Below are 26,830 nucleotides of genomic sequence, written 5' to 3'. Positions count from 1 at the left end.
GTGAAAATTTCTGCCCATAGGGCTTAGAAGCAAGAACCATTCGGCCCTTCGAGCCTGCTCTGCCATTCGGTAAAATCATGGCTGATCTGGCTATGGTATCAACTCCACTTTCCTGTTTGCCTCCCATAACCCTTAATTCCCTTGTCTATGAAAAATCTATCTAACTCAGCCTTGAATAAATTCAATGACCTAACTTCCACAGTTCTCTGGGGAAGAGAATTTCACTTACTAATGACCCTTAGAGAAAATAAATCTCCTCATCTCTGTCATGCCTGATCACATTGTGATTTTCTAAGTATCTTGCTATAATCTCCTCAATAATGGATTTTAGCAATTTCCCTATGACAGATGTTAGGCGAACTGGCCTGTAGTTTCCTGCTTTCTGTCTCCCTCCTTTCTTGAATAAAGCTATTCTCCAATCCACTGGACTCTTACAGAATCTAAGAAATTTTAGAAGATTATAACCTATGCATCTACCATCTCTGCAGCCACTGCTTTTAAGACCCTAGGATGCAGGTAATCTGGTCCTGGGGACTTGTTAGTCTTTAGGTCTAACAGTTTTCCCAGCACCTTCTCTGTAGTTTTAAGTTCCTCCCTCCTGTTCACCTCTTGATTTTCAAGCGTCTTTGGGAGGTTCTCTAAGTCTTCTACAGTGAAAACAGACACAAAATACCTGTTCGACACCTCCATTTCCTTGTTTTCCATTATCAATTCCCCAACACTCTCTCTAGAGCAGCAACATTAGCTTTAGCTACTCTTTTCCTATTTAAATACTTGTGGAAACTCTTACTATCTGTTTTATATTACTAACCAGCTTTTGCTCATATTCTATTTTCTCCCTCTTTTGTTTTAAGTCATTCTTTGCTGGTTCTTAAAATCTGACCAATCTTCTGATTTACCACTAATCTTTGCAGATTTGTACAGTTTTTCTTTCAATCTAATACTATCCTTGACTTTCTTATTCAGCCATGGATGATGCATCCTTCTCAAAGAGTCCTTCTTTCTCACTGAGATAAATCTTTGCTGAGAGTTATTAAATATCTCCTTAAAAGTCTGCCACTGCATCTCTACGGTCCTAGCTTTTAACCTAGTTTCCCAGTTCACTTTAGCCACCTCTGCCTTCATATCCTCATAATTAACTTCATTCAGGTTTAAAACATTAGTCTTAAAACCAAACTTCTTCCCTTCAAACCGAACATAAAATTCTATCATGTTATGATTGCTGTCACCTAAAAGCTTCTTTGCCATGAGATTATTGATTAATCCTGTCTCATTGCTCTTTACCAGGTCTGGAATAACGTGTTCCCTGGTTGGTTCTAGAACATACTGCTCTAAGAAATTGTTCCGAATACGCTCTATGAATTCATTTTCGAGGCTACCCTTTCCAATCTGATTCACGCAATCTACATGTAGATTAAAGTGATTATTGCTGTACCTTTCTTACGTGCCCCATTTATTTCTTCCTGCACACTCTGTCCTACCATGTTACGACTATTAGGGGACCTATAAACTATTCGGGGTAGACACAAAGGTTGCTTCCCCTGGCTGTGAAATCAAGAACATGGGGACACAGTTTCAGGATAAAGGAGTCAATCATTTAGGTATGAGATAAGGAGAAATTTCTTCACTCAAAGGGGTGTGAAGCTTTGGCATTCTCTACCCCATAAGGTACTGGATACACCTTCACTGAGTATATCCAAGGTTGAGATGGACAGACATTTGGTCTCTCAGGAAATCAAGGGATCTGAGAAGCATGTGAGAAAATAGAATTGAGGCAGAAAATCAACCGTGATCATACTGAATGGCAAAACAAGCTTGAGGGGTTGAATAGTCTACTCCTGCTCTTATTTATATTTTATCCACAAGTTAAATCAATTTAATCCAATTAAACCTGATTTTGTTCTACATTATCCTGCACTTCAGATTTAAAAAATAATATTCATGTTCTTGATCAATTTTCTTATGAAAGAATGTTCAGTCCTGGAAGCCTTTCATTATTTTAAAGGATTTTAACAATAATCCAGATCAATTGGATGATGTACATGCCCATCTTGTGTGTGTCAGTAGGGGGCAGACTTATTTCAGGATTATATATAACATGGAAATATTACCGCTAGAGTTTCAGAAAAATGACATATAAAATGGGTATAAATGCACCTGTGAGTGCTCTGCTGCCTGCCAGCATAGACAACTCCAAAGGACTTCAATGCTAAAAGAAACATGATGACTGCCAATTTCTTACAAAATATGTTGCCAACAATCTTACAAGAACTATTTACTATGTAAAGCCAGAGCTTGTAAGTAGGACTTATGAAGTGACATTACAGATGAAGTGAATTAAAGGGAGCGTATTCTTGTAATGAGGAGAAGACTTGTATTATTCTTTTTATTCTTAAACTTGTATTATTCACTTAATCAGCTGTTTATCTTTGTTCCAGGTTTCCCTGACATTACTCTTATCACTTTTATTTTCCATCATTATTTTCCTATTTCTGTTTCCCATTATTGGAGTATTGATACAGCCCTGTTAAAAGGGAAATTTGAGAATGGTCAGAGCTTTCAGTGAGAAAAGCTGTACTTAGAGCTATTATCAGTAGCAACTAGTCAATCTCAATTCATTCAGGTTCAACTAGTACCATCATCATGGTCCAACAAAATTTTAAATCCCAACTAACTTGCAAGAAATGCTTTCAGCTCCAAGATTTTCCATTTACTGTAATATGCAAGCTGCATGCATGAATGAGCAATGCACAACATCCATCCACAGAAAAGAATGTAAATGCCAATTGCTTATAATTGATTTTTTTTATGTTCCTACCCACAAAAGCTCTTTGCAGACTCAACACTCCTCCCTACCGTACAAAATTAAATAATTAAATTTTATAAAATCGCTGCAATTTTTGTTCTGTGTCTCAATTAGGAAAAAAATATTTTTTGTTTATTGTATGAAAATATAAAATTCTAACAATATGCAAACCGTGGAAATACAAGACAGTACGTTATTCCCTGACGTATCTCAGAAGTATTTCAGTGAGATTTGGTGAACTGCACAAAAATAGGGAAACTTGATTCATCTGTTTCTCAAGTAGAAGCACAAAATCAGAATTGCAAATTGATTTAAGTGAATCAAATTATATTTTGTTCCAATGATATTAAAGTCAGTCAGAAAGAAAAGCTACCATTTCAAATTAAAATGCTATTTTGTTAAAAAAAAGTATAATCATTTTTGTGATTTCTAATAATTTCAAGCAATGAAGACTGCTTATTAGGCAGATGAAATTTCTACAACTGCACCTTTCTTGGTTCTAATGATGATCAAAGAACAATCCAGCTGACCTTTGTCAAAGGGCAAGCAGCTGCAGTCAACTGGAAATTAGCCAACCCAGTCACTGCCAATATAATGTGTGTTCAGCTTCTTTCCACATATCTAACTCCTAATTAACGTTCCCACCCAATTCTTCAGTGATGCAACTTAACTAGTGACAAAGTCAGGCACTGAAGTTTTAGCCCAGCCTATAACCATAAATGGAATTCATTTCCTGCTGAAGCCTCTGAGAACACTGTTCTGATGAGTTGTCACCAGGCAAGCAAAAACTCTCATATACAGGTAAGATTCTATGGCATTTATATTGTGCAACCCAATAATTTGTCAGTTAATGACAAGTCTGTACAATAGATCCATGCTCAGCTGATTAAAAACTCTCTGCAGTTGTGATGATGTTCTCTAATTTAGACCAGCTGCTCGTGTGGTTAAATGGGAAATAAATGTGCTGTTTGTCTACCCAACAGGGATTTACCATGCCTATCAACTACATTTCAATCATTGTGAAAAAAAGCTCAAAATTTAGACAGCACATTTATGAATGGTTTACAAGTCAAGCTCAGACTTCAGCAAGTTCACACTTCTGCATTTAATATTGGAAAAGGATACTGGACTTGAATTCAGTACACCTGGGGATACTAAATATTCAAATTTCAGCAAATGTACCAGAACTTCAAGCAGGCCAAACTCCACTTCAGTCTCCAATCTGAGGCACAAATTAACTTGGGGAAGATCATTGCTCACTAACCAGATCATTCTTGAACTGGCACGGCTGATTCTCTCCTATTCATAGCCAGCTCACAGAGGAGCTTATGCATAATGTATGACTAAAAAAGTATTAAAAAGTAAAACTCATGCTGTTCAACAAGGTCCTGCAGCCAGCAAGGTAACTGGAGGAAGCTGGGACAGTTAGAACAATCATGTTGAGGAAGGGCCAGCAGCCATATTTTCAACTCCTAAAATGGCAGTTTATGGAGGTAGGCCAACAACGATGCAAAATTCAAGTGATTTCCAGAGTTCAACAGCATATGAAATTAGGTTTATTCTTTAAAGCTGCTCCATGAACCTAAGCTGATTACATTGCTAATATTGGGATGAAGTGGTTATTCTTTGAAAGAGGGGAAAAAATAGCAGATGAATAGTTTTGAATGTGGTGGTCTTCCTTTGTACCAATCATAATGATTCCATTCTGCAATTATCCCAACACCAATAGGTTTAACAGTGCCCTTCTGTATTTTGATTCAGTTTATAGATACTGGGTGGAATTCTCCCAGAATTGCACTAAGTGAGGTAGAATGGAGTGCTATCCACTGACGACAACGGTGGGTTTTCATGTTATATCATCCCGAGCCAGCCTCATTATTCACTCCCACGAAACACGCCGTTTCCATGGCGAGCGGGTTCTCAACTGGCCACCCGCCATCGCCCCACTTATGCATCACACCAGCCACTAGCTTTAAAAGGCTGCCGCCGGCAAAACGCTCATCACCACCAGCTCACCGCCGCTGCCTGGAAGATGTGGCCAGCAAAGGAAAAAAGACTGCAGCCCCCCGCTTCAACAACGGGTCCCTCGAGTGGATGCCATGGAGGCCTACCGGGATGTGCTCTACTCCCACTCTGGCCGCAGGATGGGCAGCAAAGTCACCAATCCGGTGTGGGAGGCGGTGGCAGCAGTGGGCAGTGCAAACACCCTGCAGTGGAGGACAGCCACCCTGTGCCGCAAAAGGATGAATGATCTCCTCCACTCCACCAAGGTAGGTCACTCTTCTCATCATTCCCAACTAGCACACTCACAAATCTATCACACATCTACAGGGCCCTCACTCACTGTCAATGCAAGGGACTTCACTATTCACACTTTCACACACACTATCATTGTCCTCATCCCATCCATGGGATCACTCACCGCCCACATAGGCCAGGCACACTTATCATCTGGCCCGGCAGGGGCCCTGATACACTCTTCCCATCTCTATCCATGTAGGACAAACTGGCTCACAACAGGAAGGAAAGGTCACAGACAGATGGAGGGATGCCAGAGATCAAACTTCTGAAAGAATTCAAAAACCGGGCCATCCAGCTGGTCAGCGATGACCGGGACTGGTCCTGTGCTGACAGAGATCGGCGCTGCTCTACCAAGTGAGGATCCAGCAATGCAACATCCATTAGACAACCATGCCATAAGTGATGCTTCCTCTTTCACAGGCACTAATTATCTCTCCTTGCTTTTGCAGGCACATCTGCCAAACAGCCGACAGAGTCCATGACCCAGGGCCTCCAATCAAGTCCCGAAGAAACCTCTGAAGAGAAATCTGGAGGCACCCTCCCTGAATTCCCGTCACAGCGCTCACCCACACCCTCCAGCAATGCAGAGACACACACCTCAGTGGGATCTAGCTTTAGAGTAGCTTGGGATCACAATCTGATGAGCACATCGCACTTTCTGATCCACAGCAAGCAGAGGCAGGGACTTCCCAGGTCCCTGGTACTTGGAAGACTGCTGGGGGCCAGAACATTGCTAAGTCTGAGTCAGATGACGAGCCTCTGGACTCGGTCATGGCACAGTTGCTAGAGCTGCAAAGGCAAACTGGGGAACAACAGGAAGGGATGCCCGATGCCATCCTTAGATTGCAAGGCATGATGGAGGAGTTCGTCCATCTTCAGGCTGAGGTGATAGCGCCAGCAGTGCAACACACCGAGGTCAACGCTGGCAGGATGGCGGCCACCATGGAGACCTTGGTCCAAGACATTACTCCTGCACTGCTGCACCGGCTTAACTCCATCGCTGATGCCATAATTGGCCTCCAACAATGGGTACGTCAGAGGGGTGCTGGGCAGCTCGAACTCACTCCTTCCATTCACTGAGTCAGCCAGGGGCCCTTGGGCACCCATCGGGAAGTGGATCTGCAAGTGCACACTCCGGGGCCAACCACCCAGGTGACAGTTTGACTGACCCATCCGAGTCCCCTCTTCCTGTGATTTCCGCAGCTCCAGATTCACAGGCCGAGGAGGGTGCCTCTGCCTCACAGCAGGATGCTGAACGCAGGCTGGGGCCCACCAAGTCTCAGCCCTCCACAGGAACACCTGCCAAAGTCATCACAGACAGGGTGTCACAGTCAGTAGGCTGCCTCCACCTCAGCTGTGGATGTCCGGGGAGCACCAAGACGTAGCGGCAACGTTAGGGATGTTAGGTAAATGTAGTTGCGCACCCTGAGCACGTGTTGATCACTTGTACATACTGTTCACTATTGTCAATAAACTCCGAAGAATGTCTACCTGGCTGTGGCTCCTTGTTCTGATGAGCAGTGTTCTTGTCACTAAAATGTAAAACCTTTCTGCACAAGATAAAAGGCAGGTGTCTCAGTCCAGGGCCTTCAAACCAAAGTGATGGTCCAGCCTCACACCCCGTGGACACATTACTGATGCCTGCACCTCGCCGGTGCTGGTCATTGCCGCCAGAATGTAGTGAGCAGGCGCCACAGAGTTCTCTCATTCTCTTGGTGTGCTCTCAACACCTTTAAGGTGGGGCTGGCCCCCATCACACCAGCATCTGCGAGCAGTGATGCTGTACCAGCTCCTGAAGGGCTGAGGTGCTGAAGGAGGATGCAGCATCAGATGCATCTAAAGTTTAATGGCTGCGACTCCAATATGGCCCTGATCATGGAGCACAAGTGAGCTGCCCTCGGCCAGACAGGAGTCAGACATTCTCAGAGGCTATGTGAAGATCTATGGAAGGTCCTCACTGCATGTTGTCATCACCCTGCGATTGAGCTACTATTAGGGCTTCCACCGCGTCTCCATGACAGGAGCATTCTCAGAGGATATTGCCATAAGCCAGACGGGAATCAAACATTCACAATTGCGATGTAAGGATCTATGGGGACACCTCATGACATGTCGTCATCATCCTTCACAAATCTGTCAGCTATGAGGGCCTCCCGAGTGTGCCTGCCTTGTCTAGCCAGTGCGAGAGCCTCATCTCCGTCATCATCACCATTGAGGGCCCCCTTACACTCATCCCCATCGGTGTCCTCCTCATCCGAGAACACCTCCATCTTCTCCTCAGCCAGCTTGTCTCCCCATTCGAATGCCAGGTTGTAAAGGGTGTAGCAGACAATGACGATGCATGGTACCCTCTGTGGACTGCATTGCAGGGCTCCACCAGATCGGTCCAGGCACCGGAGCCGCATCTTCAGTATCCCAATGGTCTCCTCCATCAAGTCGTGAGCTGCTGCATAAACCTCGTTACAGCATCGCCCTGCTACAGTCTGAGGCTGCTGCACGGGTGTCATCAGCCACAGCCTCTGCGGGTAGCCCTTATCCCCAAGGAGCCAACCCTGCAGCCTCTGTGGACCCTAGAAGACTGCAAGGATCTGCAAGCGACTCAGGATGTAGGCGTCGTGCACACTCTCTGGAAATTGTTCAAACACCTGCAGGATTGAGCTCTGGTGGTCGCATACCAGCCGCACATTCAGTGATTGGAAGCCACTGAAGTCCACTGAATGTAGCGACGGAGACCTGAGCGCCACATGAGTGCAGTCAATAGCACCCTGCACCTGTGGGAATCCCGGGATCAGGGCAAATCCAATGGCCCTTGCATCCTGGCTGTCCCAGTCCCGGGCAAAATGCACAAAGTTGTGTGCCATGAAGGAAATGGCATCCATGGCCTCATGGATGCATTTGTGGGTGGCGGATTGTGAAATCCCACAGAGGTCATCTTTTGGAGCCCTGAAAGGAGCCACTGACATAGAAATTGAGCGCCGCAGTGAATGCCCTCCATGTGCCCTTACCGCCAAGTCCTGCAGTAAGTGGCAGATGTGAGCCGCCAGGCCCCTAGACATGCAGTCGTCAGTGGCATGGTGTGATAGGTGTGAAGTGTTATGGGGCGGAGGTTCTCAGTCATCTGCAGGAATGACAGGCAGTGTCTATAGACCCTGGGTTCACTGTCGTTCCTGGGCAGCGTATGCGGGGGTTCCTGCTGCCACTTCTTCATGAGGTTGCTGCTCCTGCCTTTGCACAGCCAGGAGCCTCAGTCGCTCTCTCCTCCGTCTTCTACGGTCTCTATAGGCCATCAGGCATACAACTAGGTCACCAGGATCTATGATCCTAACGTGGTCCTCCTGCAGCATCAAAGAGAGAAGTGGTTATCATGGCTATATTTGGCACCTTTCCTGGCCCTATGTGACCGCCTCTTAACACTTCCCACCTATCATACCATGTGGCCGCCAGTGGGCTCAGAAAATTCCGCCCACTAGTACTGCCTCAGCAGTGTTCCTAGCAAAATGTGTAATCAATCAGTCAGAAGAATATTTTACTCATTACATGGTGTATATGGAGGAAGTACGGTTGAGTAATAACTTAGTCATTGCATGATAAAAGCCTTCAAATCTAGGTGGTAGTTAGAATTGGTAGGAAATGGTTTATGAGTTAGTCCAACTCCCCTGCCCTTTCCCTGTAACCCTGCAATTTTTTTTCTGTTCAGATACTTATTCAATACCCTTTTCTAAGTCCCGATTGAATCCACCTCCACTAATCTCTCAGGCAATACCTTGCAGATCCTAACCACTCGTTGTATATTAAGGCTTTTCCTCATGTCGCTGTTGGTTCTTTTGCCAAAGTACTTTAAATTGGTGTCCTCTGGTCTTGACCTTTCTCTGTCTACTCTATGTAAACCGCTTAACTCTCCTCTCAACTTTCTCTGCTCTAGGAGAACAACCTCCAAAGCATCCAAGTAACTAAAGTCCCTCACACCTGGAACCATTCTTGTAAATCTTTTCTTCATTCTCTCTAAAACCTTCAGATCTTTCCTAAAGTGCCGTTCCCAGAATCACAAGACATAACACTTCAGCTTTCTTTCCAAAATTTCTAACACAAATGGAAATTAAAGATCAATGAAAAACTAAATGTAAACCTTCCCAGTAAGTGGAGTTATTTAAGAGGTCCATTTGCATTTGATCAACATGTTAACAAATTGATATAACACATTCTAATCCAGCTGAGGCTGAGAGGATAGAAATCTCTATCAGCTGTCAGTAGGTATTCCACACAAAAGGAGTTATAGTAATCTCATTCTACGGGCATGGGTTCACACCACTAATCTGTCTCCAACTGGCACAAGATTAGCAATCTCACTCCCAAAGGTCACATGATGCCCAGTGTAGCAAATGGGAAAATATCATCCCGATGCAATAATGGTTGTATTTCTGAGACTGGGCTGAGGCACATTGGTGAGGCAGAGTAGAGAGAGCTTTCTACTCAGCACTGAATTACATTGTAATTTTCCTGGGAGTGCTTGATGCTGACGTTAGGGGCTGGATTTTACAGTTGGAAGTTTGGCAGGTGGAAAACAAAATAGTGGTCAGGTGCGAATCTGAAAGTCCCCAACGGCGTCCACCCCTACCATTTCAGATTCCAGCCATTTTCACCAGTGCGAGAAAGGGGGCAGGTCAGGAACCACATACACTGTGGCATAGAAGCTGCTGGCCCCATTTGAGGAACTTCTGCAATTTTCATTGAGGCAGCCACTCTTTGGAAACCTTTCTAAATCACGCCTGCAGAATGGAGGCATGACTTTGGTTTGGAGGCAGGAAGAGTTTAAAAGGTGAGTAAAAATAATGCTGCCGCCTTGACAGTTATATCTGCCTTTATTAACATGGGTGATGACAGTGGTGTGTTTGGAAAAGATAAGTGACCATTAAATAATGTGGTTGTCAGGCTGTTACTTCTGACAACTACCAACTGACAAGTGAAAGAACAGTATTGTAAAAGTAGAAAAGTCTTCAGATGCATTAGAATAGATTATCCACTGAATAAAATGCTATTCTGCACTGTACAATATTGAAAGGTTAGCCCAGTCTAAGATCCAGAGTTAATTGTTTAAACTCTCCCCATAGCTTGAAGAACAGCTAAGCCATCTGTTTGGCTGTTTCAAAGCTTTGATTGGTGTTTGAGCTTTCATCTGCCTTCAAATGTACTAATGGTACTGCGATATTTATTTACTCAGCTGCCTGGGAAATGTGTCTGAAAAAAGTCTGATGGCTTTGGCAGATTTATGAGCTTCTTAGAAGGATAATGTTTTGAAGTGTCTATTCAAGCCTGGTTTGTTTATTTTGACAGATTTATAAGATTTTCAACAACTAGAGAGCTTCTGAGTTCCGTTTACATAGTCATACTTGGTGAATGGGTTGGGGGGTAGGAGGTGAGGAGGATGAGGAGTTTAGGAGTTGAGGAGGTAAGGGGGCAAAGAGATGGAGGGGAGCTTTATACTGATCTGAGGAACTGGGACCATGTGGGCCTTTTAACCTTGCTGTTTCGACATCGGCCTACCTCTGTTTCCACCCTCCAAGAGATGAAGACCTGCTGGCTAGCACTGCTGGGAAGGAGACGGAGACACAATGTCAAGAAGATTCCCGACTCCCAATTCCCACCTCCATAATGAAAATCCAGCCCTAAGTATCTAAAATTAACAGCATTCCATTCTCAGCATTAACAATGCCTATTCTAACAAACACAAGTAAACATTCATTTTGTGATTAACATGTAAGCCTTTATTATTTCATACGACTTACATCTTTTAACATTTTGTCCTTTATCTATTTCTCTCCCAGCTCACATATAGCAAACAGCACCCAACAGGATCCACAATTCCCAAGATGTAGAATACTAAAGTAAGAAAAACCCTCTATTGAATCATGAGGTTTCTGCAAGTTCCATCATACAGCCAAGACCTCTGGTTCTAGTATCCTTGATCAAACTAAGGCAATTAACAAGTCATTTCTTCCTGAGAACTCCAGGCCAGCTATAAGTGGGAATAGCTGAATTCTGAGAGTCAGTGAACATTTGTCATCACTGAGAAATGCCTGTAAGGATGTTGAGGTTTGAGGCCCAATTTTCAATAAAAGATGTAGGAAATTAAGCTTATGCTGGTTGAATCATATTTCAATGAATCAAAAAGCTGCCATATGATATGCAGTTTGGAAAGAAAACCGAAATAATTTTGTACATCTACAGTCCTTTAGCACTGACCTGTGGTTACTGACACACTGTCTAGCCTCAGGAGAAAGTGAAATGAAGGTTAGACTAAGATCAGACTATTACATCCTCCACAATTATAAAGTTATTCCACTGGAATTTTCTACCTCACAAGCTTAAACCACCCGCTTTATTGCTGATTCAACTTTCTTTTAACCAGCTCATTAACACAAAAAATCATAGGTTGATACAGCTGCCGAATTGAATTTGGCATTAGAAATTTTAACACTGCTAGGAGTACAACATGCAAAAACTGACAGTATAGAAATCTGATAATGTTGACAGAAATCTGACAACTTTGCAGACAACTGGGATCCAAGGAAGTTACTTCAAAAACATATATGCTATGCCCTGTCCCAGAATTATTTTCCAAACCTAAATCACTTTCCTAACTTGTTCATTCCATTCAAAAGTGTCATTAAAACCAGTCAATTTATCAGCAATTAATCTAGATACCATATCACCATCAAAGATATTCACAACAATCTGCAAGGTTTCAAAGCAAGAGTAATCTTGCCCTCATTAAATAATTTGAATAATTAGGAGTAGATATATGTACTTCAATAATAAAATCTCTCTCAAGGGCTTGGAACAATCCTATGTAATTTACAGAATTTATACAAATACAGTGCCTTATGTGTGCTGTACAACTTGCAATCTTCATCTTCAGCATAATCCAGTTTACTGATACATTTTCAAGCATTATGTTCATGCAGTGGAGAAGCACATGACCCTTGCTCAGTGTCCCCAAAAAAAAAATGAGCCCTCTGCTGTTAGTATTACAGATTATACATTTGCTATGCAAAATCTACAACAACTGGGAATAAGAAGTTATCCTGATTAGGTTCAGGGTAGGGGAAGAGAAAAAAGATTATAAAGCTTGGTTAAAGGTCACTGACCTGAAACATTAACTCACTATCTTTCTCGCTCCAGAGATGCTGCCAGACACGTTTAGTACTTTCAGCATTTTCTGTTGTTATTTCAGACTTGATAACGTTGTTTTAAACTAACCACAAGCGGAATGGCCACAGTTCATCACTGTTGTTTTCAAGAAATCCAGACTTACCTTGTTTTCAGGAGGCTGGGAACTACCAGCAATTTCCAGCACGCCTTCAGAGTTTTGCACTTGTGCGGGCCGGGAGCAAGTGCCGCATGTGCAATCCGACATTTTGTAATTCTCTGGACCAAGGACGAACGGAAAAAGATGGCACAAAAATGGGATCAGTTGATTGGAAACATGGAGCCATATTAAGAGAAGAGTCCCAGGCAGAGGGCAGGAAGAGGTCCCAGTATGAAGAGGGAGCAGAGAAAGAGGCTCCAAGCAGAAAAAGACCTCCAGCTGACAGACCTTAAGTAGAAAAGCCCTGGCAATCGTGACAGAGCTAGGGTTTCAAAGAGATTGGTTGACTCACAGTCCAAATTTGGGACGATTCTGCCCGATTGATATTGGACAGGAAAGAGCAAGTTTTATCCACTGGCCGCAATGGTAGCTTTTCACATGTATCGTTCCATTCCTGCCTCATTAATTATGCAGCCTTCTCACCGGTGGGCGGCCTCTGATTTGTCTGTCATGCCATTACCTCGCGCTTCCTCATGCAGGGCACCATATTTAAACTGCAGCTGTGCATACACTTCTCAATACTTGCAGCCCAGGAGGGCACCGGTGAATACATGGCCCCGAAAACCAAAAGAGTGCAGCCCCCCAATTGAGTAACACATCCCTGGGATGCCTTCCGGACACCGTGGAAGCCCGCTGTGATGTCCTCTACCCCTGGCCGCAGGAAGCCCATCAGTCTCACTACTCCGGTTTGGCAGGCAGTGGCAGATATTGTCAGTGCCAATGCAGCACACAAGAGGTCAGACATCAAGTGCAGTAAACGGATGAATGATCTCATCTGTGCTTTCAGGGTAAGGCAACCATCTCATCACTCTAAGCTTACACACTCACAAGGCCATCACACATTCACTGGCATCTCACTCACTGCCAGCTCAAGGGACATCACCACTCATTCTCTCACACACAGCTTTACATCTCCATTTGGCCTCATCTCCTCTAGAGACGGCCTCCTCAGCCCTCACCATCTTGAGGTTATTTGCACAGATCAACATGTGCCCCCCCCCCCCCCCCCCCCCCCCCCCCCCCACACACACCCTGGGATACCCCCCTTCCCCAGTACAGCCCTCACCCTGCAGCCTTTTCCCTTACTCGAAGCCACTTCACCCCCTTCCCCAAGCAAGCCCTAGCCCTGGTGCCGTTGAAAAGGTACCCCGCCTTACTGCTGGTCTGGTAGGTACAGGCCTGCCAGTGAGACCCCCTAAAAGTGATGTGGTGCTGCCTGCGAAGCTTGGCGCTAATGACCACAAATGCTGCCTGAAGAAAGGTAGGCGAACAAACTTCAAAGTCCTGAGCTAAGTGCAGCTCACCATGTGTACATCGCTTTGCATGCCAACATGCCTAGATGATCCAGCGTGGAGGGGCGATTCCAACGAGCAGGGCTTTTAATTAGATGCAAAATTATTAAAATGACATTCCCGATGTCCGGCAGCATTGACGGGTGTATTGGACGGTCGCAGACTGGTTTCACAATGGCATAAAACCAATTTGTGGCTTCTTGCCATATTGTCCGCTCACACCCAATGCTAAGGGGGGTGGAAAACTCTGGCCACAGTGTTTACTGATGTCTGGGTGAGGTGTTGAGAAATCTGTGGAATCTATCTTGGTCACATCTGCCATTTATTGTACAGAGTGGTGTGTTCAACCACAGTTTGCAGGTTAATTCACTTGTATTTCACATTAATCGTCAGAGTAAATTGTTTTATCTTTCTGACCATGCATAGTAAGATTTATTTTTATTCAAAACATGTGGAATCTTGTAACTTTATTCACTTAGCAAGTGTACTGAATCTCAAACTTTTGCCTACTTCAAACAAAAAGTTAATGGTCCCTAACCGGATCATACCAAGATGGGGAGAGGCGGTGGCATAGTGGTATTGTCACTGGGCTGGTGACCCAAGGTAATAGCCTGGGGACCTGAGCTCAAATCTCACCATGGCAGATGGTGAGATTTGAATTCAACGGCTTAGGTTAGCTATTTTACATGGAATTACAGCTCTCCTTAATGGACTTCTATGTGTTGTCATAATCAAATCTAAAGCAAGTAGTACTTTTTTATTTCTTAACCCTGTGTCAATTGTACTACTTAATGAATCAAAAAAACATTTTATTCAATCTGTCCCACTTAGGGGAGGTGATGGCGTAGTGATATTGTCGCTGGACTAGTAATCCAGAGAGCCAGGGTAATGCTCTGGGAACCCGGGTTCGAATCCCGCTGGGGAAGTAGGGTATCCCAGGGTGCGTGTGTGGGGGGCACATGTTGATCTGCGCAAGTGGCCTCAAGATGGTGAGGGCGGAGGAGGCAGTCTCCAGAGGGAATGAGGCCAGATGGAGATGTGAATTTGATTTCAATAAAAATCTAGAATTAAAATTCTAATGATGATCACGAAACCTGATTGTTGTAAAAACCCATCTGGTTCACTAATGTCCTTTAGGGAAAGAAACAATTTGCCGTCCTTAACTGGTCTGGCCTACATTTGACTCTAGACTCTTAAAATGCCCTCTGAACAAGGGCAATTAGAGATGGGCAATAAATGCTGGCCGAGCCAGCGACGCCCACATCCCATGAATGAATAAACTTGGAGGTCTGGTCCACAATCACAACGTTGTTCTATTATAAATTACAATAAAGGGTTTAAATGAATCTTTGTTTGAATAGATACCAAAGTATGACATCGCTGATCAGTACAACAGAATGCAGCCTAAGAATGTGTTGCTATGAGCAGTCAATTAAGTCAGTGTTAACTGTTTAATTGTACACAGATGGTGGACATAAACTGATTCAATAATGCTCCCATAAATAGGAACGAACTGAAACTTTGGTGGCTAGGTTATGAGTTGCATGTTTGTAATGTGTATTTTTGCAAATAAAATTGTGTTAAAGATAGGTTCCAGTTTTATCCTTCATTGCCTGCTTCTATGGAATGGAATATGTTAACAGAGAATGGTTGCCTAAAGGTGAAGGTTGGAAATTAACGAGGAAAAAAATTAGAAAAGTAAAATCCTAGAGGCTATTGGGGAAAATGGCATAAAGCAAGTGTAGATTGTTAGGGTATGATCACCTTCTGAAGTGCATGAACCACATAACCAGTGAAAGAATAAGTTAGATATGTGGACACTAGTTATGTCACTACCAAAGAGAAAACAAGGTATACCTTGGCAGTGTCACTTCTTACAAAAATTAAAATCATAAGTATTTTGTGAAACGGATGCCTGACATTTGTAAAGTGGTGAGGGTTTGGGCCTTCCATGAGAGTTCTTGGATGAGATCTACAAGAAAGACCATCTGCTAAATGCTTTTGAAGCATGGTCAGAATTTGACAAAATTTCACTCTCAGGAAGAATGTATCTTGGGCTTTAACTCATCCAGGCAAGTGGGGAGCATTCCATCACACTACTGACTTGTGCCTTGTAGATGCTGGACAGGATTTCGGGAGTCAGGAGGTGAGTTACTTGTCACAGGATTCCTAGTCTCTGACCTGCTTTTGTAGCCACATTATTTGTGTGACTAGTCCAGTTCAATCTCTGGCCAATGATAACCCCCAGGGTGTTGATAGTGGGGGATTCAGCAATGGTAATACCATGGAATGTCAAGGGCATTGGTTAGATTCTTTCTTGTTGGAGATGCTCATTGCCTGACACTTGTGAATGTTACTTGTCACTTGTCAGCCCAAGCCTGGATATTGTCCAGGTCTTGCTGCATTTGGACATGGACTGCTTCATGGCAGATGGTGAAATTTGAATTCAATAAAAATCTGGAATTAAAAGTCTGACGGTGACCATGAAGCCATTGTTGATTGTCGTAAAAACACATTTGGTTCACTAATGTCAATTAGGACAGGAAATACGCCATCCTTACTTGGTCTGGCCTACATGTGACTCCAGCTCCACAGCAATGTGGGTGACTCTTAAATGCCCTCTGAACAAGGACAATTAGGGAGGGGCAATAAATGCTGGCTTAGCTAGTGACCCCCACATCCCGTGAATGAAATTAAGAAACGTATACAATCATTTGCGAACATTATGATGGAAGGAAGGTCACTGATGAAGCAGCTGAAGACGGTTGGGCCTAGGACACAACCATGAGGAGCTTCTGCGGTGATGTCCTGGAACTGAGATGACTGACCTCCAACAACCACAATTATCTTCCTTTGTGCTAGGTATGACTCCAACCAGTGGAGAGTTTTCCCCCTGATTCCCATTGTCTCCAGTTTTGGTAGGGCTCCTTGACACCACACTCAGTCAAATGCGACCTTGATGTCACACTCAGTCAAATGTGGCCTTGGTGTCAAGGGCAGTCACTTTCACCTCACCTTGGGAGTTTAGCTCTTTTGTCCACATAATGAGGTCAGAAGCTGAGTGGCCATGGTGGAACCCAAACTGGCCGTCAGTGAGCAGGCTAACCATTGCCACTGGATAGCACTGTTGATGACCCCTTCCATCACGTTACTGATGATCCAGAGTTGGATTTATCCTGCTTCTTGTATACAGAACATACCTGGGCAATTTTCCACATAGCCAGGTAGATGTTAATGTTGTAGCTGTACTGGAACAGCTTGGCTAGGAGCACGGCAAGTTCTGGAGCACAAATCTTCAGTACTATTGCCAGAGTATTGTCGGGGCCAATAGCTTTGCAATATCCTGTGCCTTCAGCCGTTTCTTGATATCACGTGGAGTGAATCAAGTTGGCTGAAGACAGGCATCTGTGATGCTGGCGACATTCCAGAGGAGGCCGGGATGGACCATCCACTTGGCACTGCTGGCTGAATATTGTTGCAAATGCCTTATTTTTTGCACTTATGTGCTGGGCTTCCCCATCATTGAGGATGGGGATATTTGTGGAGCCTTCACCAATGAGTTGTTTAATTGTCCACCACCATTCACAACTGGATGTGGCAAGACTCCAGAGCTTAGATCTGATCTGGTGCTTGTGGGATTGCTTAGGTCTATCACTTGCTACTTACGCTGTCTGGCACGCAAGTAGTCCTGTGTTATAGCTTCACCAGGTTGACACCTCATTTTTAGGTAAGCCCGGTGTTGCTCCTGGCATGCCCTCCTGCACTCTTCATTGAATCAGGGTTGATCCCCTGGCTTACTGTTAATGGTAGAGTGGGGCATATGCCGGGCCATGAGGTTACAGATTGTGTTTGAGTACAATTCTGATTCTGCTGCTGCTGCTGATGGCACGTAACGCCTCATGGGTGCCCAGTCTTGAAATGCTAGATCTGTTCGAAATCTATCCCATTTAGCCCGGTGGTAGTGCCACACAACACGATGCAGGGTATCCTCAATGTGAAGATGGGACTTTGTCTTCACAACGACTGTGCGGTAGTCACTCCACCGATACCATCATGGACAGATGCAGCTGTGGCAGGCTGGTGAGAATGAGGTCAAGTATGTTTTTCCCGCTTGTTGGTTACCACACCACCTGCCGCTGACTCATTCTAGCAACTATGTCCTTTAGTATTCAGCCAGCTTGGTCGGTAGTGGTGCTACCAAGCCACTCTTGGTGATGGACATTGAAGTCCCCCACCCAAAGTACATTCTGCGCCCTTGTCACCCTCAGTGTTGTTCAACATGGAGGAGCACTGATTCATCAGCTGAGGGAGGGCAGTACATGGTAATCAGCAGGTGGTTTCCTTGCTCACGTTTGACCTGATGCCATGAGACTTCATGGGATCCGGAGTTGATGTTGAGGACTCCCAGGGCAATTCCCATCCGACTGTAGTGTTGAGTGCCGTCACTCCTGCTGGTGGGACAGAACGTACCCAGGGATGGTAATGGTGGTGTCAGGAACATTATCTGTCAGATATGATTCTGTGAGGATGACTATGTCAGGCTTGACTAGTCTATGAGACAGCTCTCCAAATTGTGGCACTTGCCCACAGATGTTAGTCGTTTCCGGTGCATAGGTCGATGCCAGAAGGTCCCTCCAGTTTCATTCCTTTTTTAAGACTTTGTAGCAGTTTGATACAATGGCTTGGTAGGCCATTGAGAGAGCATTTAAGAGTCAACCACATTGCTGAGTCTGGAGTCACATGAGCAGGTAGGACAGCAGATTTCCAGAACTTTAGTGAACCATGTGGGTTTTTACAACAATCGGCGATGGTTTCATGGTCATCGTTAGACTTTTAATTCCAGATTTTTATTGAATTCAAATTCCACCATCTGCCGTGGTGGGATTCGAACCCGGGTCCCCAGAGCAACACCCTGGGTCTCTGGGTTACTAGTCCAGCGACAGTACACTATGCCATCACCTCCCCTAAATGGAACTGATTGACTAAAACCTTTTTTTTGATTCATTAAGTAGTATGATCAAAACATGGTTAAGAAATAAAGTACTACTTGCTTTAGATTTGATGATGATAACACATGTTTGGGTTCCATCAGGGTCACTCAGCTCCTGACCTCATTTACAGCCTTGGTTCAAGCATGGCCAAAAGAGCTGAACTCCTGAGGTGAGGTGAGAGTGAATGCCTTGACATCAAGGCAGCATTTTAATGAGTGTGGCATCAAGGAGCCCTAGCAAAACTGGAGTCAATGGGAATCAGGGGGAAAACTCTCCACTCGTTGGAGTCATACCTAGCACAAAGGAAGATGGTTGTGGTTGTTCGAGGTCAATCATCTCAGTTCCAGGACATAACTGAAGGAGTTCCTCATGGTAGTGTCCTAGGCCCAACCATGTTCAGCTTCTTCATCAATAACTTTCCTTCCATCATAAGGTCAGAAGCAGGGATGTTCGCTGATGATTGCACCATGTTCAGCACCATTCGCGAATCCCAAATGCTGAAGCAGTCTATGTCCAAATGCAGCAAGACCTGGACAACATCCAGGCTTGGGCTGACAAGTGGCAAGTAACATTCACAACACACAAGTGCCAGGCAATGACTATCTCCACCAAGGGAATGTCTAACCATCGGCCCTTGACATTCAATGACATTACCATCGCTGAATCCCCCACTATCAACATCTTGGGGGTTACCATTGACCAGAAATTGAGCTGGACAAGCCATAATAAATGCTGAGCAGAGGCTCGGCATCCTATGGTGAGTAACTCACCTCCTGAATCTCCAAACCCTGTCCACCATCTAAAAGGCACACTTGCCTAGTACTCTCCACTTGCCTAGATGAGCGCAGTTCCAAAAATACTCAAAAAGCTTGACACCATGCAGGACAAAGCAGCCCACTTGATTGGCACCCCATCCGCAAACATTCACTCCCTCCACCACTGACGCACAGTGGCAGCAATGTGTACCATCTATAAGGTGCACTGTAGGGCCCTTATACAGCACCTTCCAAACCCACAACCGCTACCATCTAGAAAGACAATGGCAGCAGACACATGGGAACACCACCATCTGCAAGTTCCCCTCCAAGCCACTCACCATCCTGACTTGGAACTATATCACCATTCCTTCACTGTTGCTGGGTCAGAGTCCTGGAATTCCCTCCCTAATAGCACTGTGGACTGTTCAGCAGTTCAAGAAGGCATTTCATCACCACCCAGTCAAGGGAACTTAGGGATAGGCAATAGTTACTGGCCTAGCCAGCGATGCCCACATCCCATGAATGAATTTTTAAAAAAGCAAAGGAGATTGAGGAGAGACTTGACAGAGGTGTACAAAAGTATGACAGATTTAGACAAGGTACACAAAGAAAGGTTGTTCCCTTTAGCTGATGGTGCAAGGACTAGAGGATGCAGATTCAAGGTCTAAGGCAAGAGATGCAGGGGAGATGAGAAGTTTCCGCAGCATAAAGCAGCACTGGGATTACTACTGCTTGGTAAACTAATGACCTTAGTTTTGGGTTTGAGATTCTGGTCCTCAAATACTCTTTCCCTCAGTAGGCTGAAGGCTGAGCTGGCAGATTGGAGGCAATGTTAAATTTCGCCATCTAATTCCTGGATAGGGCCAGATTTGTGACTGCAGCAAAGTTTCTGACTGATAATGGAGATAAATTTCAGAGGAATCTGTGAAAACATGAACACTATAGTCATGAATAGAGCAATTAAAAGTCTTTTTAGCAATGGACTCTGTGAAAGGGATCATGCAATAATTGCTGAAATGCTGCATAAAACATTAGCTGAAAAACCAAATTGAAAATGGCCCTGGCATGGGTGGATCATGCAAAGAACTCATTCCAGAATATTGGAAAATAGAGGCCCTATCAAGTTGTCTATGGGCGAAATTCCAACTTGCCTTCTGTTCTGTCTGATAGGCCAATCAGTCACACAAGTGACTTCTCCAACAGCTTGCAAGAGTCAATGTCAAGCACAAATGTCCCGAGTTATATCAGCCTCTTTGTCCGTATCATCATCATGCACTTGCACAGCATCTTCAACAGAAGGACTGAATCAAGGGCAAGGGAATGGAATTTCTAGCTGGAGCCTTTCAGGCTGGCTTTTGGCTTCCTGTGTCTAATGAGAAAATTCTAGCTCATCCATGACTTGTTTTCAGACAAACAGTTGAATAGCACAATAAAGTCAGGGGAGGCGGTGAAATGTAAAGCTTGGGAAGTGCCCTATCTCAATTTCATCCAGCATCCAGTTGGCTGCAATTGCTGAAGTGGTAATAAAAGGTGTGTTCCAGGTCAAGGTTGTGGCTTGAAACAAGTCAAATTACAAATTTCATCTCTTGTGAAATCAACCATTTTTAAAGGGAGCTATTTTGAGCTTTAGACTGCTAATTAAGTCAAATCTGCTGGCCTTTCATGAAAGCCTGCAACTCCCATCAAGAAATGCACTGGCTTTGACAGATATAAACATTCTGAATCCGGAAACATCAGTGGGGTCAGACTTGTATCTCAACTATGGGACACAGTTCCCACTTGGCCCAATCTATGGTAGTGCAGCAGGATTGGGGATGTGTAGGACCACAAAATCTAGTCACTGCAAAATATAATCAGATATCAATGATTTCTGAGGCTGTAGCGAGAAGGTTCTGGAATTCCCTTTCTTTTTTAAATTTAATTAATAAAGTCAATCAGACGTTACAGACTTTCTGGCTCCAATGCAAACTAAGATTTTTTAAAATTTGCTGGTAAAGTTTTGCCATGTATTCTGAAGAATTGTTTTTGTTTCTTTATCCCCTTTTCTTAACAAAAGTCTAACTTGTAATGTGCCGGTGCAAAATATGTGCTGAATGTACTATTTTTGCTCTGTGCCAGAAAACTGATACTCAGTCCTTCCAAGAATTGCACTGTGGCAAGCGTGATGCTGTGATGTGGGAGAGGGGCACAAATTTTTTAGTGAATTTTGAAAGAAACTTATAAGGATTCTACCCAGTGTAACAGTGTTATCCTGATTGTTCTTGGAAAATAAACCTGTTTCCTTTTACTCAGTACAGCTGGATAAATAGCTAACATTAATGCTGAAACATTTTTTTTCTACACCAACTGTAGCACCCCTGTAGCTTTCCTGCCTCATCTGAGGTTAGCTAACTCATCAAAGACCGGAATATCATGGGAGATATTCTTCATCTGTATGACTCAGTACCACAAATTGAAGTCCACTTAACCTTGAAGCCATCCAAGCAACAAGCATATCTTTTGGCATGTGGAACTATTTCTTTTCTAAACTCACTTAAATAGTTAATTGACATATATCTGGGTCCCTAGGTTCTTTATTTATTTGGGAATCAGCATATCTATATATCATAGCTCTTTCATCCAAACTGAGGCTAAATGCGAGAAGCTAATGAACCTCTGTCACTAAGATCCCAACCGTCTAGCCTTTGGCCATCCACTAGCCAATTTCTGCAGCTACTGACTTGCTCAGCCACCCCTCCTCCGCCTTTGATGCCCTAGTCCCCAATAAAACCATTACTCTCTCTCATCGTGGCCATTCCCTTTAGTACAGACCTCATCTGCACTCCCTTAAGTCCAGGGGGCACAAACTTGAAAGGATATGGCAGATAACTGATTTAGCCATCCACCCCCAGGTCTGGCTGGACCACATGAGGAATGGTTGCATAATGGCAATGTTACTGGACTAGTAATCCAGAGGCTTGGATTTATGCTCTGGGGGAAAGAGATCAAATCCCAGCACGGCAATTGAGACAATTTAAATTTAATTAATTGATAAATCTGGAATAAAAAGCTAGTTTCAGGAATGATGATCATGAAATTTTTGGATTGTCTTAAAAACCCACATCTGGTTCACTAGTGTCCTTCAGAGAAGGAAATCTGCCATCCTTACTCAGTCTGGCCCACACGTGCCTCCAGACCCACAACAATGTGGTTAACTCTTAACTTGTCCTCTCAAATTGCCTAGCAAGTCACTCAGTTGTATGAAATCGCTACAAAAAAGTAAAATAAGACAAATCCAGATGGACCATCCAGCATCAACCTAGGCACCAGAAATGATGAAGCTATACCCTACCCAGTCAACCTGCAAAGACTTCCTCATTAACAGCTGGGGATTTGTGTCAAAATTGGGAGTCTTGTCCCAAAGACTAGTCAAGCAACAGCCTGACAAAACTGTACTCACTGAACCATACCTTGTAGCCAATGTCCTTGAATCCTCCATCACTACCCCTGGGTATGACACATCCAACCGTTGGGACAGGTCCACCAGAGGCGGCAACACAGTGGTATACAGTAAGAAGGCAGTGACCTGGGAGTTATCAACATTGGCTCCAGACCCATGAAATCTCAAGACATTAGGTCAGACATAAGCAAGGGATCTCCAACTGATGAGAATCTACTGTCAATGCTCCAACTCCCCCCACTCAGCTGGTAAATCAGTGCTCCTCCATGTTAAACACCACTTGGAAGAAGCACTGAGGGTAGCAAGGGCACAGAATGCACTCTGGGTGGGATAATTCAATTTACATCACGAAGAGTGGCTTGGTAGCACTACTACTGACTGAGCTGGCTGGGTCCTGAAGGACATATCTGCCAGACTGGGCCTATGGTAGATAATGAGAGAACCAACAAGAGAGAAAAATTAATTGACCTTGCTCTCACTAATCTACCTGTCGCCGATACATCTGTTTGTGACAGTATTGGTAGCAGTGGCTACTGCACAGTCATTGTCTTTGCACTGAGGAATTGCTCCATTGTATTGTGTCTCTCTCTACCACCATTCTACATGAGCTAGACACAGAACAGATCAGCAGCTCAAAACAGGGCATCCATGAGGTGCTGTGTACAGTCAACAGCAGCAGGATTATATTTAACCGTAATCTGTAACCTCATGGCCAACAGATGATTCTGTAATTCTATATTCCTCACAACCATTACCACAAACCATAGGACCAAACTAGTTCAAGGAGGACTGTAGAGAGCATGCCAGGAACAGCACCACACATACCAGAAAATGAGGTGCCAATCTGGTGAAGCCACAACACAGAGCCAAGTGCATGCTAAATAGCATAAGCAGCATGTGATAGACAGAGCTGAAGGATCCCACAATTAACAGATCAGATCAAAGATCTGCAGTCCTGCCGTGAAATGTGGTGGACAACTAAGGAGGAACTAATTAGAATGGGTGTATACTACTTGGAGATTAGAAGAATGAAAAATAGATCACATTGAAACATTTCAGAATCTGAGAGGGCTTGGCAGGTTTGGTACTGAGATGCTGTCTTCCCTGGCTGGAGACCCTATAACTATATAAATGATTTAGACTTGAATGTAGGAGGGTTGATCTGTAAGTTCACAGATGACACGAAAATTGGTGGGGTAGTAAATAGTGAGAATAGTTTTAGATTACAGGAGGATATAGACGGGCTGGTCAGCTGGGCTGATGAGTGGCAAATGGAATTTCATCCGGATAAGTGTGTGGTGAGGCACTTGGGCAGAACAAACAAGGCACAGGAATACACAATCTCTGGTAGGACCCTGGGAAGTACTAAGGATCAGAAGGACCTTGGTATGCATATCCAGCAGTCCCCTAAGGTAGCGGGACAGGTAGATGAGGTAGTTAAGAAGGCATAAGACCATAAAACATAGGAGCAGAAATTAGGCCATTCGGCCCATCGAGTCTGCTCCGCCATTCAATCATGGTTGATAAGTTTCTCAAACCCATTCTCCCGGCTTCTCCCCGTAACCTTTGATCCCCTTACCAATCAAGAACCTATATATCTCGGTCTTAAATACACTCAATGACCTGGCATCCACAGCCTTCTGCGGCAATGAATTCCTTAGATTCACCACTCTCTGGCTAAAGAAGTTTCTCCTCATCTCTGTTCTAAAATTTCTTCCCTTTACTCTGAGGCTGTGCCCTCGGGTCCTAGTCTCTCCTACTAATGGAAACATCTTCCCCACATCTACTCTATCCAGGCCTTTCAGTATTCTGTAAGTTTCAATCAGATCCCCCCTCATCCTTCTAAACTCTATCGAGTATAGACCCAGAGTCCTCAAACATTCCTCATATGTTAAGCCTTTCATTCCTGGAATCATTCTCGTGAAACTCCTCTGGACCCTCTCCAGGGCCAGCACATCCTTCCTGAGATAGATGGGATACTTGCCTTTATTAGGCGAGGCATAGAATATAAGAGCAGGGAGGGTATGCTGGAACTGTATAAAACGCTGGTTAGGCCACAACTAGAATATTGCGTGCAATTCTGGAATCCGCATTATAGGAAGGATGTGATTGCATTAGAAAGAGTGCAGAGGAGATTTACCAGGATGTTGCCTGGGCTGAAGAGTTTTAGTTAAGAGGAGAGATTGGATAGACTGGGGTTATTTTCCTTGGAGCAGAGGAGATTGAGGGGTGACATGATTGAGGTGTATAAAATTATGAGGGGCATAGATAAGGTAGACGGGAAGAAACTTTTCCCCTTGGTGGAGGGATCAATAACCAGGGGGCATAGATTTAAGGTGAGGGGCAGGAGGTTTAGAGGGGATGTGAGGAAGGACTTTTTCACCCAGAGGGTGGTGGGAACCTGGAACTCATTGCCTGAAAGGGTGGTAGAGGCAGAAACCCTCATAACATTTGAGAAGTATTTGGATGTGCACTTGCGATGCCATGGCATACAAGGCTATGGGCCTAGTGCTGGAAAATGAAACTGGAATAGTTAGGTACTTGTCTTGACCGGCACAGACTCGTTGGGCCGAAGGGACTTTTTCTGTGCTGTAGACCTCTATGACTCTGTGGAGGAAGGGGCTCCACAAATATCCCCATCCTCAATGATGGCAGAGCCCAACATGACAATGCAGAAGACTAGGTGAAGCACTTATAATCATCTTCAGCCAAAGGTGCCTAGTGGATGCTCCATCTCAGCCTCCTCCTGAGGTCCCCAGCATTCCAGGTGTTAGCCTTCAGCCAAATTGATTCATTTCATGTAATATCAAGAAAGGGCTGAAAGCAATTGACACAGCAAAGCTGGGACAGCATCCCAGCTGTAGTAAAGACTTGTCCTCCAGAACTACAGGCCATAGCCAAGCTACTTTAATACAGCTACAACACTATCTACCCGACAATATGGAAAATTGCCCAGGTGTGTTCCACACCAACCAAAAGCAGGACAAATCCAATATGGCCAAGTACCGACCCATCAGTCTACTGCCGATCATCAAAAAGGTGGTGAAAGGTGTCATTGACATGCTATCAAGCGATGTACTCAACAATATCCTGCTTGCTAAAGCTCAGTTTGAGTTCCACCAGAACCACTCAACTCCAGATCTCATTACAGCCTTAGTCTAAACATGGACAAAACACCTATTTCCAGCATCTGCAGTTTTTTGTTTTTACCTAAATTCAAGACCTGAGGCAAGGGTGACTTCCCTTGATTTCAAGGTTGCATTCGATCAAGGAGCATAAACAAAACTGAAATCAATGAGAATCGGGGATAAACTCTCAACAAGTTGCATTCCTAGAACAAAGGAAAATGGTTGTCATTGCTGGAAGCCAATCATCTTAGTGCCAGGACAATGCTGCAGGAGTTCCTTAGAGTAATGCCCAGGCCCACTCATCTTCAGTTGTTTCATCAATGAGCTTCTTTGCAACATAAGGTCAAAAATCAGGGTGTTTGCTGATGATTTCACTGTGTTCAGTACTAATTGCAATTCCTCAAATACTGAGGCAGTCTGTGCCCACATGCAGCAAGACCTGGACCACATTCAGGTTTGGGTTGATAAGTGGCAAGTAATATTTGCACCACAGAAGTACCAAGCAACGGCCATCTCCAATAAGAGATCTAACCATCTTCGCTTGACATTCAACGCATTACCATTGCTAAATACCATCAATATCCTGGAAGTGAACATTGACCAAAATCTTAATTGAACCAGATATATAAATATTGTGGCTACAAGAGCAGCTTAGAGCCTGGGAATTCTGTGGCTACTAACTCACCTCTTGACTCCCTAAAGCTGGCCTACCATCTAAAGGCACAAGTCAGGATTGTGATGGAATATTC

General features: G+C 44.2%; 1 protein-coding gene and 1 long non-coding RNA gene across 3 annotated transcripts in view; one reads left to right on the top strand and one right to left on the bottom strand.

Moving 5' to 3' along the window:
• Positions 1–26,830, bottom strand: part of LOC121281006 (prefoldin subunit 1) — a 103,322-nt gene that overhangs the window by 10,191 nt on the left and 66,301 nt on the right. The gene's annotated exons all lie outside the window — the stretch shown is intronic.
• LOC121281007 overlaps positions 3,440–26,830 on the top strand; it is a 100,035-nt gene continuing 76,644 nt past the window's right edge. Inside the window, exon 1 of one of the 2 annotated variants that reach the window (XR_005943787.1) lies at positions 3,440–3,607. This is a non-coding gene — a long non-coding RNA (uncharacterized LOC121281007). The remainder of the gene's footprint in view (positions 3,608–26,830) is intronic. The other variant, XR_005943786.1, reaches the window with a different exon arrangement.

Source organism: Carcharodon carcharias, chromosome 8, assembly GCF_017639515.1.
Source record: "Carcharodon carcharias isolate sCarCar2 chromosome 8, sCarCar2.pri, whole genome shotgun sequence".
In the NCBI taxonomy this organism is placed as follows: Eukaryota; Metazoa; Chordata; class Chondrichthyes; order Lamniformes; family Lamnidae; genus Carcharodon; species Carcharodon carcharias.
This window is presented reverse-complemented; position numbering and strand designations above follow the sequence as displayed.